At 41.4% G+C, this 14,713-nt stretch overlaps 1 protein-coding gene across 1 annotated transcript in view; it reads left to right on the top strand.

Annotated features, from left to right (window-relative positions):
• Window positions 1-14,713, top strand: part of mib1 (MIB E3 ubiquitin protein ligase 1) — a 176,066-nt gene that overhangs the window by 73,491 nt on the left and 87,862 nt on the right.

Raw genomic sequence — 14,713 nt, forward strand, 5'->3', positions numbered from 1 at the left:
CCCAAACTTCGTGTCACCCCCAAACTTACTAACCAGACCACCCACATTTTCCTCCAGATCATTTCTATATACTAACAACACCAGAGGTCCCAGCACTGATTCCTGCGGAACACCACTAGCTACATATCTCCATTCAGAAAAGCGCCCGTCCACCACTACTCTGTCTTCTGCAACCAACTCATATGTTCCTCCAAATCTGGCGTGTGCATCCCAATATCCTTCACCCCATCCTGGGTATCTGTACCTTCAGCTGTCCAGACCTGTTATGCAGTTTGTCTTTAAACCTGGGCACTCACTGCTCCTCTCAGACGCTCCTTAAAACCTTGTTGACCAAGCTTTTGGTGATCTGTCATAATGTGATTCTTTTGGCTTAATGTTGATTTTTAAAAAAAAGTCTGTTGGCACTCCTGTGAAGCCATTTTTGATACATTTTATTTATTTCATTTTATTTATGCATCAGGAGGGACCTTTTGCTCATGAGTACTGTGCACAATTTTGACTTCTATACCTCAGCTAGTCCCTCTACACAGCTGCTTGTTTTGGGAAATGACTATATGGCACATTGAGTGCAATAAGAGGTGTTATGACCCCATCGATATTGATAACTTGTAAAAAGAGATAAGAATTTTCAAATGACGGAAAGAATCACACAAGATTTCACGTTTTAAGGCTTGCTGTAACAAACAAATTAAAATCAACCGATTAAACATTATTTAGTAAGCAAATGATGTACTAAACCACAGAAAAGGTACTTCCCCAGTAACTGTAAACCTTATACTACACTCAACAGCTCTGTAACCTTGTAGATAAAGTCCCAAACTCCTCCCAACTTTTCAACAGGTTCGCTTCTCTCTTCCACATCAGAGCGAGTTTTCCTGCATCCCCTTGGAAAGTCTCCTCACTCAATCTCCTGAGCATCATCACACTGACTTCCAGCAAAAAGGTACTTTCTGTAAATCCTTAATCATTGAAGAGATGGAACTTAAAAGTTTAATGCCACATAATTGGAGCCAAAACAGGCTGGGGCTGGGGCAGGTGGGTCAACCGAGGCATCACCCGTCACTTGCATAGGTGGTTAGGTGGCGGGAAAGCCATCAGCAAAATTTTACAGGCCATCTTTGCCTGCAAATCCACCCGGACTTGTTAAAGGTGCCAGATAAATGCAAGTTGTTATTTATATATTAATTTCACAGTGGGTTTCCACTTTAACTAAAACTTCCATGTCCAGGTTGGGCAGCACGGTAGCATTGTGGATAGCACAACTGCTTCACAGCTCCAGGGTCCCAGGTTCGATTCTGGCTTGGGTCACTGTCTGTGCGGAGTCTGCACATCCTCCCCGTGTGTGCGTGGGTTTCCTCCGGGTGCTCCGGTTTCCTCCCACAGTCCAAAGATGTGCAGGTTAGGTGGATTGGCCATGGTAAATTGCCCTAAGTGTCCAAAATTGCCCTTCGTGTTGGGTGGGGTTACTGGGTTATGGGGATGGGGTGGAGGTGTTGACCTTGGGTAGGGTGCTCTTTCTAAGAGCTGGTGCAGACTCGATGGGCCGAATGGCCTCCTTCTGCACTGTAAATTCTATGAAACTGCATCTCATGAGAAATTCCATGATAAAAATGTCCCGATTTACATGATATGGTGGTGCTCTGGAAGTTATTTTCAAATGTGTAACATCCTAGCTGTCACTTGCTGTATTTTGTCCTGTGTCACACAAATACCTGCTATTTAATGACCAGGATGGTAGAAAAAGTGAGTGCACGCAGCCTCTTTGTAGAACTGTACTTTCTGAAGCTTCCTCTAGCTAAGCCAACAGCTGTGAGTTACAGTATTTAACATTGTAATCAATTTTGTTTTGGTACCAAGAGCTTTTTCTCATCCAACAGGTGTTCTTTCCTCATTCTTCGACAGTTCTTATCTTGATTTATGTTTTCTGACTTTGTGAATCTTTGATCCCGTAGAGTCCCAGTTTTCAACACTTTATGTCTGATATGTTTGTGTAATTTCTGAGCATTTAATGTTAAATTGGTGGGGATGGGCCTTTAGTTACCAGGTTTATCTCTTCCCTCCCTTTTTACATTTGGAAGCAGCAGTGCAATTTTCTAAATCTGTAGGCACAATTCCTGATTCTAGCAAACTATGTATCTCTATTGTATTGTATGTCTACAAGGTGGGATGCAGTATTGGATTTGGCTTTAAGTAAGAAGAAATGGCAAAATAAATTACATGGACACAGGACTATATTTGGGAAATAGTGACCGTGCTGTGAAAATGCAGCAAAGGTTGCAGCAAATTGCTGGAAACATAGAAAATAGAAGCCGCATTTTTTAAATAGAAAACAGGAGCAGCAGAGACCTTCGATTGATGATATGTCGGGGGTGGCCGCAAATTTGGTGGCTCCCGTCGACGTCCTCAATCCTCACTCTTCTTTCTCCCTTTTTAAAAAAAAAATTGCTGGAAATTGGTCTCCTCCCCTTTAGGGCAAGAAATCTGCCATCCTTACCTGGTCTGGCCTACATGTGACTCCAGACCCGCAGCACTGTAGTTGACTCTTAACTGCCCCCTCAGAGGTAATTGGGGATGGGCAGCCTGTGATGGCCACATCCCATGAACAAAACAAAAATCTTGAACTCATGCTCTTCTTTCTCCTTTTTTTTGAGAGAAAAAAAATTTGCCAGAGATTGTTCCCATCGACGTTTTCGATTCTCGTGCTTCCTTGGTTTTAAAAAAAATAAAAGAATTTGTTGAAGATTGGTCCCGGTGACACTCAAATTTAAAAGATGTGTCGAGCCCAGCGAAAACTGTCCAATCAAAATAAATAAGTATTTCTTCACCAATGGTGACGAATGAAGGCCTGAACCCCGAGGGAGGTAGGATGGGGTGATAATGCTGTCAGAAAGTGTGGTCAAAATGGTGGGAGTAAGTTTATCAGGTGCTGCTGTTGATATTACTACTGGTGCAATTGCAACGATTATAACAAGGAATCCTTCAAATACTGCTACTGAAATTACTAATGTAGTTAAAAGGACCCCCTCCCCTAAAACTGCTGCTGCATTTACCACAGTAGTTAAAAGGAAACCCCAAGTGCTGCTGTTGCACTTCCCACAGTAGTACAACATAAAGGGACAAGTACAATCAAAGTGGCAGAAATAAAATTGGCGGATGGTGCTGCTATACTTATCACAGTAGATATCCTCTTTGAAGCCATGGATGCTGAACTTGAAAAAGTATTCACTAAACACTTTGAAAGGTAAAGAAATTATGAAAAACCTGAAACAATCGGTGGAAGATACGTTGGCTCCAATATAGGAGGCTTTGAGCAAGACACCAATGACAGTGCAAGAACATGGAAGTTTTGAAAGGGATGGAAGAAGCACTATAAATATATAACGACCACCTAGAATTGCTGAAAATAGAGGTAGCAAAAGTTCATGCCGTCAACAAAGACATGAAGACAAAGATGGAAGATTTAGAGAACCGGTCAAGATGGAATCTTTTTTATTTATCTATTTTGGACAGTCGGTCTGCCAGAGGGGCTAGAAGGCCAGAGACCAACAGAATACTTTGGCAGAATGTTTACGAAGCTGTTAGGTGAAGAAGAGGAGGTTACCCCTTTCGAGCTAGACAGGACCTACCGATCACTTCACCTGAAACCATAGGCGAACCAATCACTACGAGCAGTGATCATTTGCTTCAGCAGATATCAATCTAAGGAACGAGTATTGCGATGGGCGAAGCTGAAACGTGAGGTGAGATGGGAAGATAATGCCATTCACATCCATCAAGATGTGACAAATGAGGTAGTGAAAAAAAGGTATTTTGTTCAACAGGGCGAAAGCAGCACTTTATAAGAAGGTTATATAATTCGGAATGTTTTTTCCGGTGAGGTTACGAGTGACATACAACTCCAAGGTACTTTCTTTTTTGATTCTGCAGACAGAAGAGGCTTTAATAAGGGCAGAACACCTAGGTCTGGATTAAGTCTTGCATTGAGGCTTTGATATTATTGATAGGTTGGATTGGTTTGATGTGATGTTCTGTTGTAGTTACCTCCATTTTATATGGTTTTGATGTTTATTGTTAATATATTTGGCTGTTTGTATTATATTAGGATTGTGTAATAAACGTTTCGGAAAGAACCGGAAGTAAATAATTTGTATGTTTAAGGAGGGGGGGGGGGGGGGGGGTGGGGAGAAGGAAAAAGGAAAATCATGTATAATATTTGGGGGGGGAAATAGATAAATAAAAAATATTTTGAAAAAGAAAGAAGTAGAGGAGAAGGGCAACTTGAAGTCCCTTATATTTGAGCCATTAATGTAAAGGGCTTCAACAAGAACTACCTCACTGGTAAGCTGGAGCTAGCTAGGGGACGGAAGCGTGGTGAGGGAGTAGCTGTGGCAGATTGAACCTGCTAAAACAGGATTTGGTTAGCCTTGGAGGTGTAAATGAATCGGGAATAGGGGTAAAGATAAAGAAAGTAGTTTGAGGAGTAAATATTTGGGGGATTTATGAGATAGGGTGGGGGAAGCTGGCTGACAGGAGTTATGGAATAATGGTCGGGCCCACCTGGTGGTGAGGCCAAAGGTTAGAAACATGAGGTGAGTAATTGAAAATACAGGTGAGTGGTCAGACATACACCTTGGAAGAGCAATGGTTGAACAGGTAGAAAGGAGAGGTGAGAAACCTCCAGTCCAATTTGTGACTTGGAACGTAGGGAGACTGGGAGGTCCGGTGAAGAGAACAAGAGTCCTCTCGTATCTGAAGAGTTTGAAAGCTGACAGGATGCTGCTACAGGAGACTCATTTGCGGGTAAAACATCCGTTATGGCTCCAAAAGGGATGGGTGAGGCAGATGTTCCACTTTTATTGGCAGGGCCCGAGGGGTGACAATATTGGTAAGCAAAAGATAAATTTCTGATGGTGCAAGTAATAATTGATCAAGGGGGCAGTTATGTCATCATCAAAGGTATATTGGAGGGAAGATTAGTGGTCAGTGTATATGCCCTGAACTGGGACGATCTAGGATTTATGAGAAGGCTGGTGGCAGCCATTCGAAGTCTAGATTAGATATAAATCAGTTGGTTTTAGGTGGAGATTTGAACACTTGTACTGAACCCGAAGTTATATCGTACAATTACTCCTTCAGGTGGGGCGAAAGTATTAACAGCATTTATGAAGGAGATGAAGTAGACCCATGGTGCTCTTTGCACCTCTCCAGTTCACGATGTATATTCAAGGATTGATTTTTCCACCATAGGGAGGGCGCTTTACTGGGGATGAGGAAAGCGGATTATTCGGCCATTGTTATTTCAGACCATACCGCACACTTGGTAGACGTAATCGTGGAGAAGGGGCCGATTCAAAGACCGCCATGGCGGATGGATGTGGGATTGTTGGCAGATTCGGGCTTTTGTGAAAGGATGAGTGGAGTTATTGATTAAAATATTATGCATGATAATGGGGATAGTTTGGGAAGCTCTAAAGGCAATAGTGCGGGGGAAATTATTTCATACAAGGCACAGATGGATAAAGAACTAAGGGAGGAACACCAGTGACCAGTGGATGAAATTTTGAAGGTGGATGGGAAGTGTGCGGAGAAACCCACAGTAGAGTTATTGATCAGCAGGAAGGAACTTCAAATTAACGCCTAGCCCTGCTGAACCTTAGGCACTATTACTGGGCAGCGAATGGTGAGAAGGTTTGGTGCTGGGGTGGGGAACCAGATACCTTATGGGTGAAAATGGTGGAAGGGGCATATGAAGGTTCAGGGCTGTGGGCACTGGCTACAGTGCTACTCCCATTGATGCCACAGAAATACCCAAAGAGCCCGGTTGTAGCGTCAACACTGAAGATATGGAAGCTGTTTCACAAACAATTTAAATTAGGGGTACAAAGAACAAAGAAAATTACAGCACAGGAACAGGCCCTTCGGCCCTCCCAGCCTGCGCCGATCCAGATCCTTTATCTAAACCTGTCTCCTATTTTCCAAGGTCTACTTCCCTCTGTTGCCACCCGTTCATATACCTGTCTAGATGCCTCTTAAATGATGCTATCGTGCCCGCCTCTACCACCTTCGCTGGTAAAGCGTTCCAGGCACCCACCTTCCACGCACATCTCCCTTAAACTTTCCCCCTCTCACCTTGAAATCGTGACCCCTTGTAACTGACATCCCCACTCTTGGAAAAAGCTTGTTGCTATCCACCCTGTCCATACCTCTCATAATTTTGTATACCTCAATCAGGTCCCCCCTCAACCTCCGTCTTTCCAAAGAAAACAATCCTAATTTACTCAACCTTTCTTCATAGCTAGCACCCTCCATACCAGGCAACATCTTGGTGAACCTCCTCTGCACCCTCTCCAAAGCATCCACATCCTTCTGGTAATGTGGCGACCAGAACTGCACGCAGTATTCCAAATGTGGTAGGGTCGAAACTAATGGCAGTCCCAAGAAAACCATCTATTTAAACTTGCAAGAATGGACACTGGGTTTCAAGACTGGGAACAAAAAGATGTGATTACGTTGAAAGACTTGTTTCTTGAGGGTCATTTTGCAAGTTGAAGAATTGAGGGAGGAATATGATCTCCTAAGGAGGGAGGCCTTTAAATATATTCAGATACGTGCTTTCATAAAGGAGATCTTCCTTGTGTTCCCAATGTTACCTCCATTTTTGCTGGAGGAGGTGTTGATGATGTGGGGAATAGAAGGAGAGTTACCTCTGCTATTTATAGAAAATTTATGGGAGCAGGATCAGAATCCCTGGATATGGTTAAGGCCAGATGGGAGGAGGAATTTGGGAGACATTGGAAGAAGGGCTTTGATGCAAAATTTTACGGAGGATAAATGCATTGATCTTGTGCCCGAGGTTGACACTAATACAATTGAAGATGGTTCACAGAACACATTTGACGAGGTCGAGAATGAGCCGCATATTTGAAGGGAGTTGAGGACATTTTTGACAGATGTGGGAGAGGGCCGGCCAATCATGTACACATGTTTTGGTTGTGTCTGAAACTGAGGCAATTCCGCAACACCTTCATTAGCACCACGTTGACAGTTAGACCTTGAACCCAGTTCCCTGGGAGCCATATTCGGGTTGTTGGACTTAGCGGAGCTCCAGGCAGGAGCAGGGGCAGATGTCTTAGCCTTTGACTTGATGGTGGCGAGGAGGCTTATTGGGTTGGAGATCATTTTCTCCACCCTGTGCCTCAATATGGCTGGGAGATTTAGTGGAGTTTCTTAGCCTAGAGAAGGTTAAATTTAGTTTAAGAGGGAATGAAGCGGGATTTCATAAAAAATGGCGGCCGTTCATATCTCACTTTAAGGAATTGAGCTCAGTCAGCAGCTAAAAGTGAGGGGGAGTAGTTAGTTAATTAATTGTTCTTGGGTTAAGGAAGGGATTGTTAAATGTTAGTTAAATATGTGCAATGTAATTTATGTATAAGAAAAATTTTGAAAAAGCTAATAAAATATTTATTAAAAAAAATAGGAGCAGCAACAGGTCATTTGGCCCTTCCAGCCTGCTCCGCTATTCAATATGATCATGGCAGATCCACTATCTCAAAGCAATATTCCAGTGTTCTCCCTGTACCCCTTGATTCCTTTAAACTCTAGAAATCCCTCTATTTCTTCCTTCAATATATTCACTGACTTGACCTCCACAGCTTTCTGTGGTAGAGAATTCTGCAGGTTAACCACTCTCTGAGTGAAGGTTAACCACCCTCTACTCATCTCAGTACTAAATGGCCTACCCTATACCCTGAGATTGTGACACCTTGTTTTAGACCCCCCCCCCCCCCCCCCCCCCCCCCCACAGAGGAAACATGCCTGCATGCAATCTGTTCATCCTTGTCAGAATGTTATACTTTTCAATGGGATTCCCCTCTCATTTATCTAAACTCCAGCGAATACAGGCCAAGTCGACCCAATTTCCTTTCGAACAACAATCCCGTCATTTCCGGAATCAGTCTGGTGAACCTTCGCTGCACTTCTTTGCCAAGTATATCCCTTCTTAGATAAGGAGACAATATTCCACAATACTCCAGGTGTGGTCTCACCAAGGCTATATACAGGTGCAGTCAGACATTCTTGCTCCTGTACTGAGGTTCTCTTGCAATGAAGGCCAACAGACCATTTTCTTCTTAACTCCTTGCTGTACTTACATGCTTGCTTTCAGTGACTGTTGTGCAAGGACACCCAGGCAGGCCCCTTGTCTGTCAACGATTCCTAATCTATCGCTATTTAAATGATACTCTGCCATTGTGTTTTTTCTACTGAAGTGGATAACTTCACACTTATCCAAGTTATACTGCATTTGTCATGTATTTGCTCCCTCATTCAACTTGTTTAAATCACCTTGAAACTTCTTAACATCCTCTTCACTACTCACATTTTCACCATGTTTCATGTTGTTAGCAAACTTGGAAATATTACATTTGATTTCCCCCCCCCCCCCCCCCCCCCCAAATAATTGAAATGTATTTTGAATAGCTGGAGCCCAAGCATTAATTCCTGTGATACCTCACTAGTCACCCACTGCCTACCACATCAAAAAAATACTCATGTACTCCTAGTCTCTGTTTCCTGTCTACTAACCAATTCTAAATCTATGCCAATATGTTGCCTCCAATTCAATGTGCTTTAATTTTGTACACTCATCTCTTGTGTGGCACTTCAGCAAAAGCTTTCTGAATATCCAAGTAAGCCGTGACCACTGGTTCTCCCTTATCTATTCTGCTAGTTACATCATTGAATTCCAGTAGTTTGTCAAACACTATTTCCCTTTCGGAAATCCATCTTGACTTTATCTAATTCTGTTGATGTTTTTTAAGTGTTCTGTTATCACATCCTTCACAATAGACAATGGCATTTTCCACACTACTGATGTTAGATTAACTGTAATTCACTATTTTCTTCCTCCCTCCTTTTTCAAATAGTGGGTTACATTTTCCCCCTCCAATCTTCTGAGATTATTGCAGAATTTACAGAATTTTGGAAGATGACAATCAACACTTCCATTATTTCCGAGGCCAACTCCTTTAGCACCCTGAGATATAAGACCCTGGAATTTATCGGCTTTCAGTCCCATTGATTCCTCCAGCACTTGTTTTTCTAATACTAATTTTTTTCAATTCCCTCTTCTCACTTGACCCTTGGTTCCCTAGCATTTCTGGGAAGTAATTTGTGTCTTCCTCTGTTAGGTGGATTGGCCATGCTAAATTGCCCTTCAGTATCCCAAGGTTAGGTGGGGTTACAGGGATCGGGCAGGGGAATGGGCCCAGGTAAAGTGCTTTTTCGGAAGGTCTGTGCAGACTCGATGGGCCAAATGGCTTCCTTCTGCACTCTAGGGATTCAATGATCAGGGAGTAAAGTCCAGAATAACAGCTGAGAAACAAGGCAGTTACGAGGATAAAGACTGCTCCATTGGTGCAGGAAGAAAGTAGACATCCAGGATAAAGGACAATCCGAAACAGAGAGCACTGTTCAAGATCTTCCAAAGGTTCCAACGATTGGAGTACGAATCTCATTAGTTTTAACATGTGCTCCATCGAATCCAAGCTGCCCGACATTCTGATTGAGACTCCCAAGACATGGCAGCCAGTATCCAAACTCAGCTGGAAACATCTCTGGACATGACTGAGCTCATGCTGGCTCCCCCTCGTCCTTACCCAAATTCCTCAGTAAGAATGATCGACCATGCAGCAGGAACTCAACCATCAGGAGGTGGACTGCCAGCAGAGATGGTGCTCTCTCTGCAAGCAGAATCTTCTTGTGCACCACCACCATAAAGATACCTCACAACTCTTAAAATTGGGCTCTTAACGTCCTGCACTTCAGAGCCAAGACAACCAGCCAGATCACCTTAATTGCAAACAGCCAGCATCTGTCAGTGTGCACCATGTCATCAGGGTGGGAAACCTCTCAAAGGCAGCTGCGTCACCAAAAGCTAGGCCACACCCCAACTCCCTCCAGCCACCAAGAAACAACAAAGATATAAAGCATATTATCTTGACTCAAAGGTACTGAAACATTGACCAGCAAATCACGGTACATAGTAAAAGCCATGTAAATTGAAAAAATACATAAAAGATATGTGCACGAGGATAAAAAGAAAGATTGAAAGATGAGCAGATCCAGAGCTCGTGAAATGGCTGCTGCTTTCGCGCTCACATCCAGTGATAGCCCGTTCCTTGCAAGTTTACTTGTGTACTCTATTTTCCCCCCTTTAATCAATCTCTTGGTCATCCTTTGATTTCTAAATTACTCGCAGTCCTCAGGCCTGCTGCTTTTTCCAGCAACCTTTAGATCTATTACTTTTGTGTTGTTAGCCATGATTGGGCTGTATTTCATGTTCTTTTACACCAGAAAGGATATATAATTATTGTAATGCACATATTTGATTATTAAATATTAGCCAAATTCATGAAGCCTACTCGTGACAATAAGCGATTTTCATTTTTCATATTCACATGTTTCAGCAGTGTATAAATTGATTTTGGGGGGGGGGGGGGGAAATGGCAATTCAAACCATTATCCAGCAGTAGAAGATATTTTAAATTAGGTTAAATGCAGCCCAATCAGGAGTAGAAGGGGGTATAGTATCAAGCAGGGGCTGCAACAAAAAATCGAGATTACAGCAAAAATTTGATTCCTCAAAGAAATAGTGATCGCAAAATACTTGAGAAAGGAAGTGTAAGAAGATTGCCTGAAAAAAAATGTGAACGTGAGGTGATGGAAGAGCATTCTTCATTTGAGTGAAGGAGCAAGAGGAAAGCTGAATGAACTTTATGCCCCAATGCTATAGCATGTGTTACCTTCATATTAGTTTGCCAAGCTGGTTGAAATCCATTTTTTAACTTGAACTAGCTGTCCATTAGCTGCGACTTTGTTGTCGATTTGATGTTGAGAGAAAATGGAGTTCAAGATAAGTTATGGGAGTGTATTTTTTTTTGTGTCCCCTCGCCCGATCCCCTGCCCTCCGCCCGCCTTCTGCATGGTCTATCTTTTTTGGCGCCTGTCTCGATTCATAACCAAAAACGTTCCTTTTGATTTGAGAGAAAGTGATATTTTTGTTTCTTTTGTAATGTCGTCCATCATTTCTCCTCTGCACTAGTTGAAAGGCTGTCATTGGTTATCATTCTTGTCCAACCGAGTTATTCATTATTCAAGATTCAGTTTCTTGGTCTGTGCAGTGTTGTTAATTTCCCAGGATAATCATGAGTGTGAGAGGCCATTCAGTCCATCTGGGCGTGTCCATCTAGAAAATTACTAAATTCTCTTTATTGTAACATTCAATTGTTTCTTGAATGGTAATTGAGTGTCTTGTCATTCTTCTACCCCAGGGGAGGACATTCCAGGTGTTCATCACTTTTTCTTGATACAGTTCTTAGATTTGTCATTTATTAGTTTAAACCGATGATCCCCTTAATGTACACCATTGAAAAAATGCTGGAAAATCTCAGCAGGTCTGGCAGCATCTATAGGGAGAGAAAAGAGCTAACGTTTTGAATCCAGATGACCCTTTGTCAAAGCTAAAAGACAGAGAAAGTGGGAAATATTTCTCTCTCTTTCTCTGTCTTTTAGCTTTGACAGTCATCTGGACTCGAAATGTCAGCTCTTTGCTCTCCCTTCAGGTGCTGCCAGACCTGCTGAGATTTTCCAGCATTTTCTCTTTGGTTTCAGATTCCAGCATCCGCAGTAATTTGCTTTTACCCTTAATATACACACTCTGTCATTCCTAAAATGTAAATTATGCGACAGTTTATCTGCACGACTTTCTGTACCACTTTACTCTGTTAGTTACAATTAGAACTTAATACTGAACATAACATTGGTATTATTTATTTGAAACCGATTGTGCACCGATGCTGGTATTGACGGGTTCATACCACAATCTTGAGGATTCGTTTTGCTGCCTGCACCCTCTATTCCTGCTGTTTGTGGTATTCCAATTCCAGTGATCATAGGGTAATGGATTGAGATGAATGTTGTGTAATTCCAACAAATGGCTCTTGAATTGTACGAAGGAAACCAAATCAATTGAAAGAACATAGTAAAAGTTCACAATGAGGAAAGACTATTTGATTTATTTATAGTCTACCTCCTGAGTGCCATTATAGTATCCAGGATTGCAGCTAGCAGTTAGACGTTTTAAACACATCAGCTGCTGTCCTATGCTTGACTTAAGTTCTTTTTATTGTTCAATATTCTCCTTGATTTTGATGATTACTGTTTTATATTGGTTGGACATATTCAGCCCTGCATCTTGTGAAGCTTAACTTTGATCTTGACTATTTCAACATCGTTCATGCTATTTTTCATCATTCTTCATGCCATCAGGATCTCTCCAGTCAAAGCCAATCCCATTTTTTTGGGGATGTTCTGTCTTGCATGTGCATATCCCCAACGTTCCCATTAAAATTTATCTGTCGTGCACATCCCGCTTTTTTCAGTGCACAGTTCCTTTGAATTTTTTGCCAGCTCTGGGCACATGTAATTTATCACAGAGCAAGGCCTGTGTAGTTCCTTGCAGGCTGTTGCATTGCTATGGGAACATGTGTATGAATTTCTGTTATGCTGTTAGTGCTCTTTTATAGAAGTTATCCGTTGCTCAGTGATACCTCTATATAGTCAGAAGGTCAAAGGTTTAAGCCCCACTCCAGAGATGAGCTCCGCGTTTAGGTCCATACTTCAGTCCACCTTTCAGATCTGATGTTAAACAGAACCCCAGTCTGCCTTCTCTGGTCGACCGATAAAAGATTGCATGGCACTATTTGAAGAACGGGGCAATTCTCTGTGTCTTGTTCAACATTTATCTTCCGATGAATATCAGTAATACAGTTTATTTGGTTGTAAATCTGTGCAAGCTGACTGCTGTTTGCCTACATTATAACTGTGACTACACATAAAAAATACTAGTTGACTATGATGTGCTTTTGGACATCCTGAATTTGTGAAAAGCACTACACAAATGTAATTTCCTTTTTTTTTCTGTTTAGTCTTTTACATATTGTGGTTTGATGTTATTTGCCATTGGACTGTTCATTTTATTTTGATGGACTCATTCTGTAATTTTTGAACTTCCTTCTTCAATTCCACTGGTCCTCCTAGGTTGGCATTGTTCTCAAAATTAACCAATGTGCATTGACCTTCTGAAACTAAAACACTTGAAGCAAAAATGATCCTAACACTGATTCCTGGGGAACCGTACTTTACTGCCAAACAAATATGCAAGTTCAAATGTCTGTTGTTTTCTATCTTGTGCCAATTTCTTAATAACCTGAATTCCCAAAATTGAGAGATTCACTCTTGTCTGCACCTGTGTCAGACACCTTTAGGAAATCTTGCTGTACCAGATCATAGAACTTGCCGCAGTTGACTCATTTTATCTAGGAGATTGGTAGGCATGATCTTCCCCTTCAAAATCCATATTGGTTGCTGTTTAATTGAGTTAGTATTATATGGTGATCTTCAGATGCATACCTGATAATGATTCCATTATTTTACATAGGATTGACTAATAGTGTATCGTTGGTACATATCACACCTTTTGAATATCTATAATGCTATTAAAATTCTTCATCAAATTGATCTTATAGTTAATTGTACAGAAACTTTATTATATTGCTAAATGTTTTCTTTTTAATTGCTATCATCTGTTTAGCTTGTCACTTCATCCTTTGCATGTATATTATGTACATGTGGAATGTACTAATTGAGCCAGTCAGTCAATTTAATGATGACTGGAATAGGTTGTACAAACCTTATAAACACTTTATTGGTGTACTATGAAAATGCAATGCCTTCAAAGCAGAATAAGTCTCCCCATATATGTAAGCTTTAAAATTGTATATAACTATTGTAGCTACTTAATGGATGAAATTATGCTGGAAGGAGGCATCTTACAGTTTATGAATTTGTTACACTCTTTCCAGCACCAATCGGCACAAACACATTTTTGTCCTTTTTTAGTTATTGGAAGTGTGAGCTAATAATGGCATGGTGAGGGCATGGGGGCATCTGGGACCTTAGTGAAAGATTGGAAAAATTGCCTTTCTTTTGTCAATGAGATTTATAGATTGAAAGAAATAGAGGGATGACCGAAGAAGGTGCATTAGAGAAGCAAACCAAGTGCAGAAAGATAGAGACAGAAAAAAGTAATGATTGAAAACCAGCTCTCAAAAAACCAGCACAAATTGCTTTTCTGGGCCTTAGAAGTTCATTAATATTTAATGAATAATTGAATCATTAATATGGTAACTATGCTATTTTATGCCAGCCGTAACTTTCTGCGGTGATAATTTGAGTTTAATGTACAAATCCAGAAAATTTGCAAAAGTTAAGGGGAGGTTGAGGGCTAGTGGTTGCTTGTGAGATGCAAAGAGCTGAGCGTCATAAATTGACCAGCAAGTTTATGTGATTTATAGCTCAGTGTATTTCTTCTTCGCCTGAACTTGCAGACTAATTTGTGCAATAATGAGCTCAACGTTATTTTTCCTTTTTAGTTGAAATCTTGGATAACATTAATTCTCAAACCCACTATTTTCCCTCCTACCTACTTGCAATTGCTACTTATCTAATTCTCTGATGTGCTGAATTTAGTTCCTATCCTGAGTAATGACTGCACTGTTCAACTCGTGTCAGTCAGTAGCTGTAACTGCATTGCAGATATGAGAGTACCTCTATGAAGGTGACAAAAGGATGTTCAAGGGTACTGCTGTAGAAT

The sequence above is a fragment of the Scyliorhinus canicula genome, chromosome 10, assembly GCF_902713615.1.
Source record: "Scyliorhinus canicula chromosome 10, sScyCan1.1, whole genome shotgun sequence".
In the NCBI taxonomy this organism is placed as follows: domain Eukaryota; kingdom Metazoa; phylum Chordata; class Chondrichthyes; order Carcharhiniformes; family Scyliorhinidae; genus Scyliorhinus; species Scyliorhinus canicula.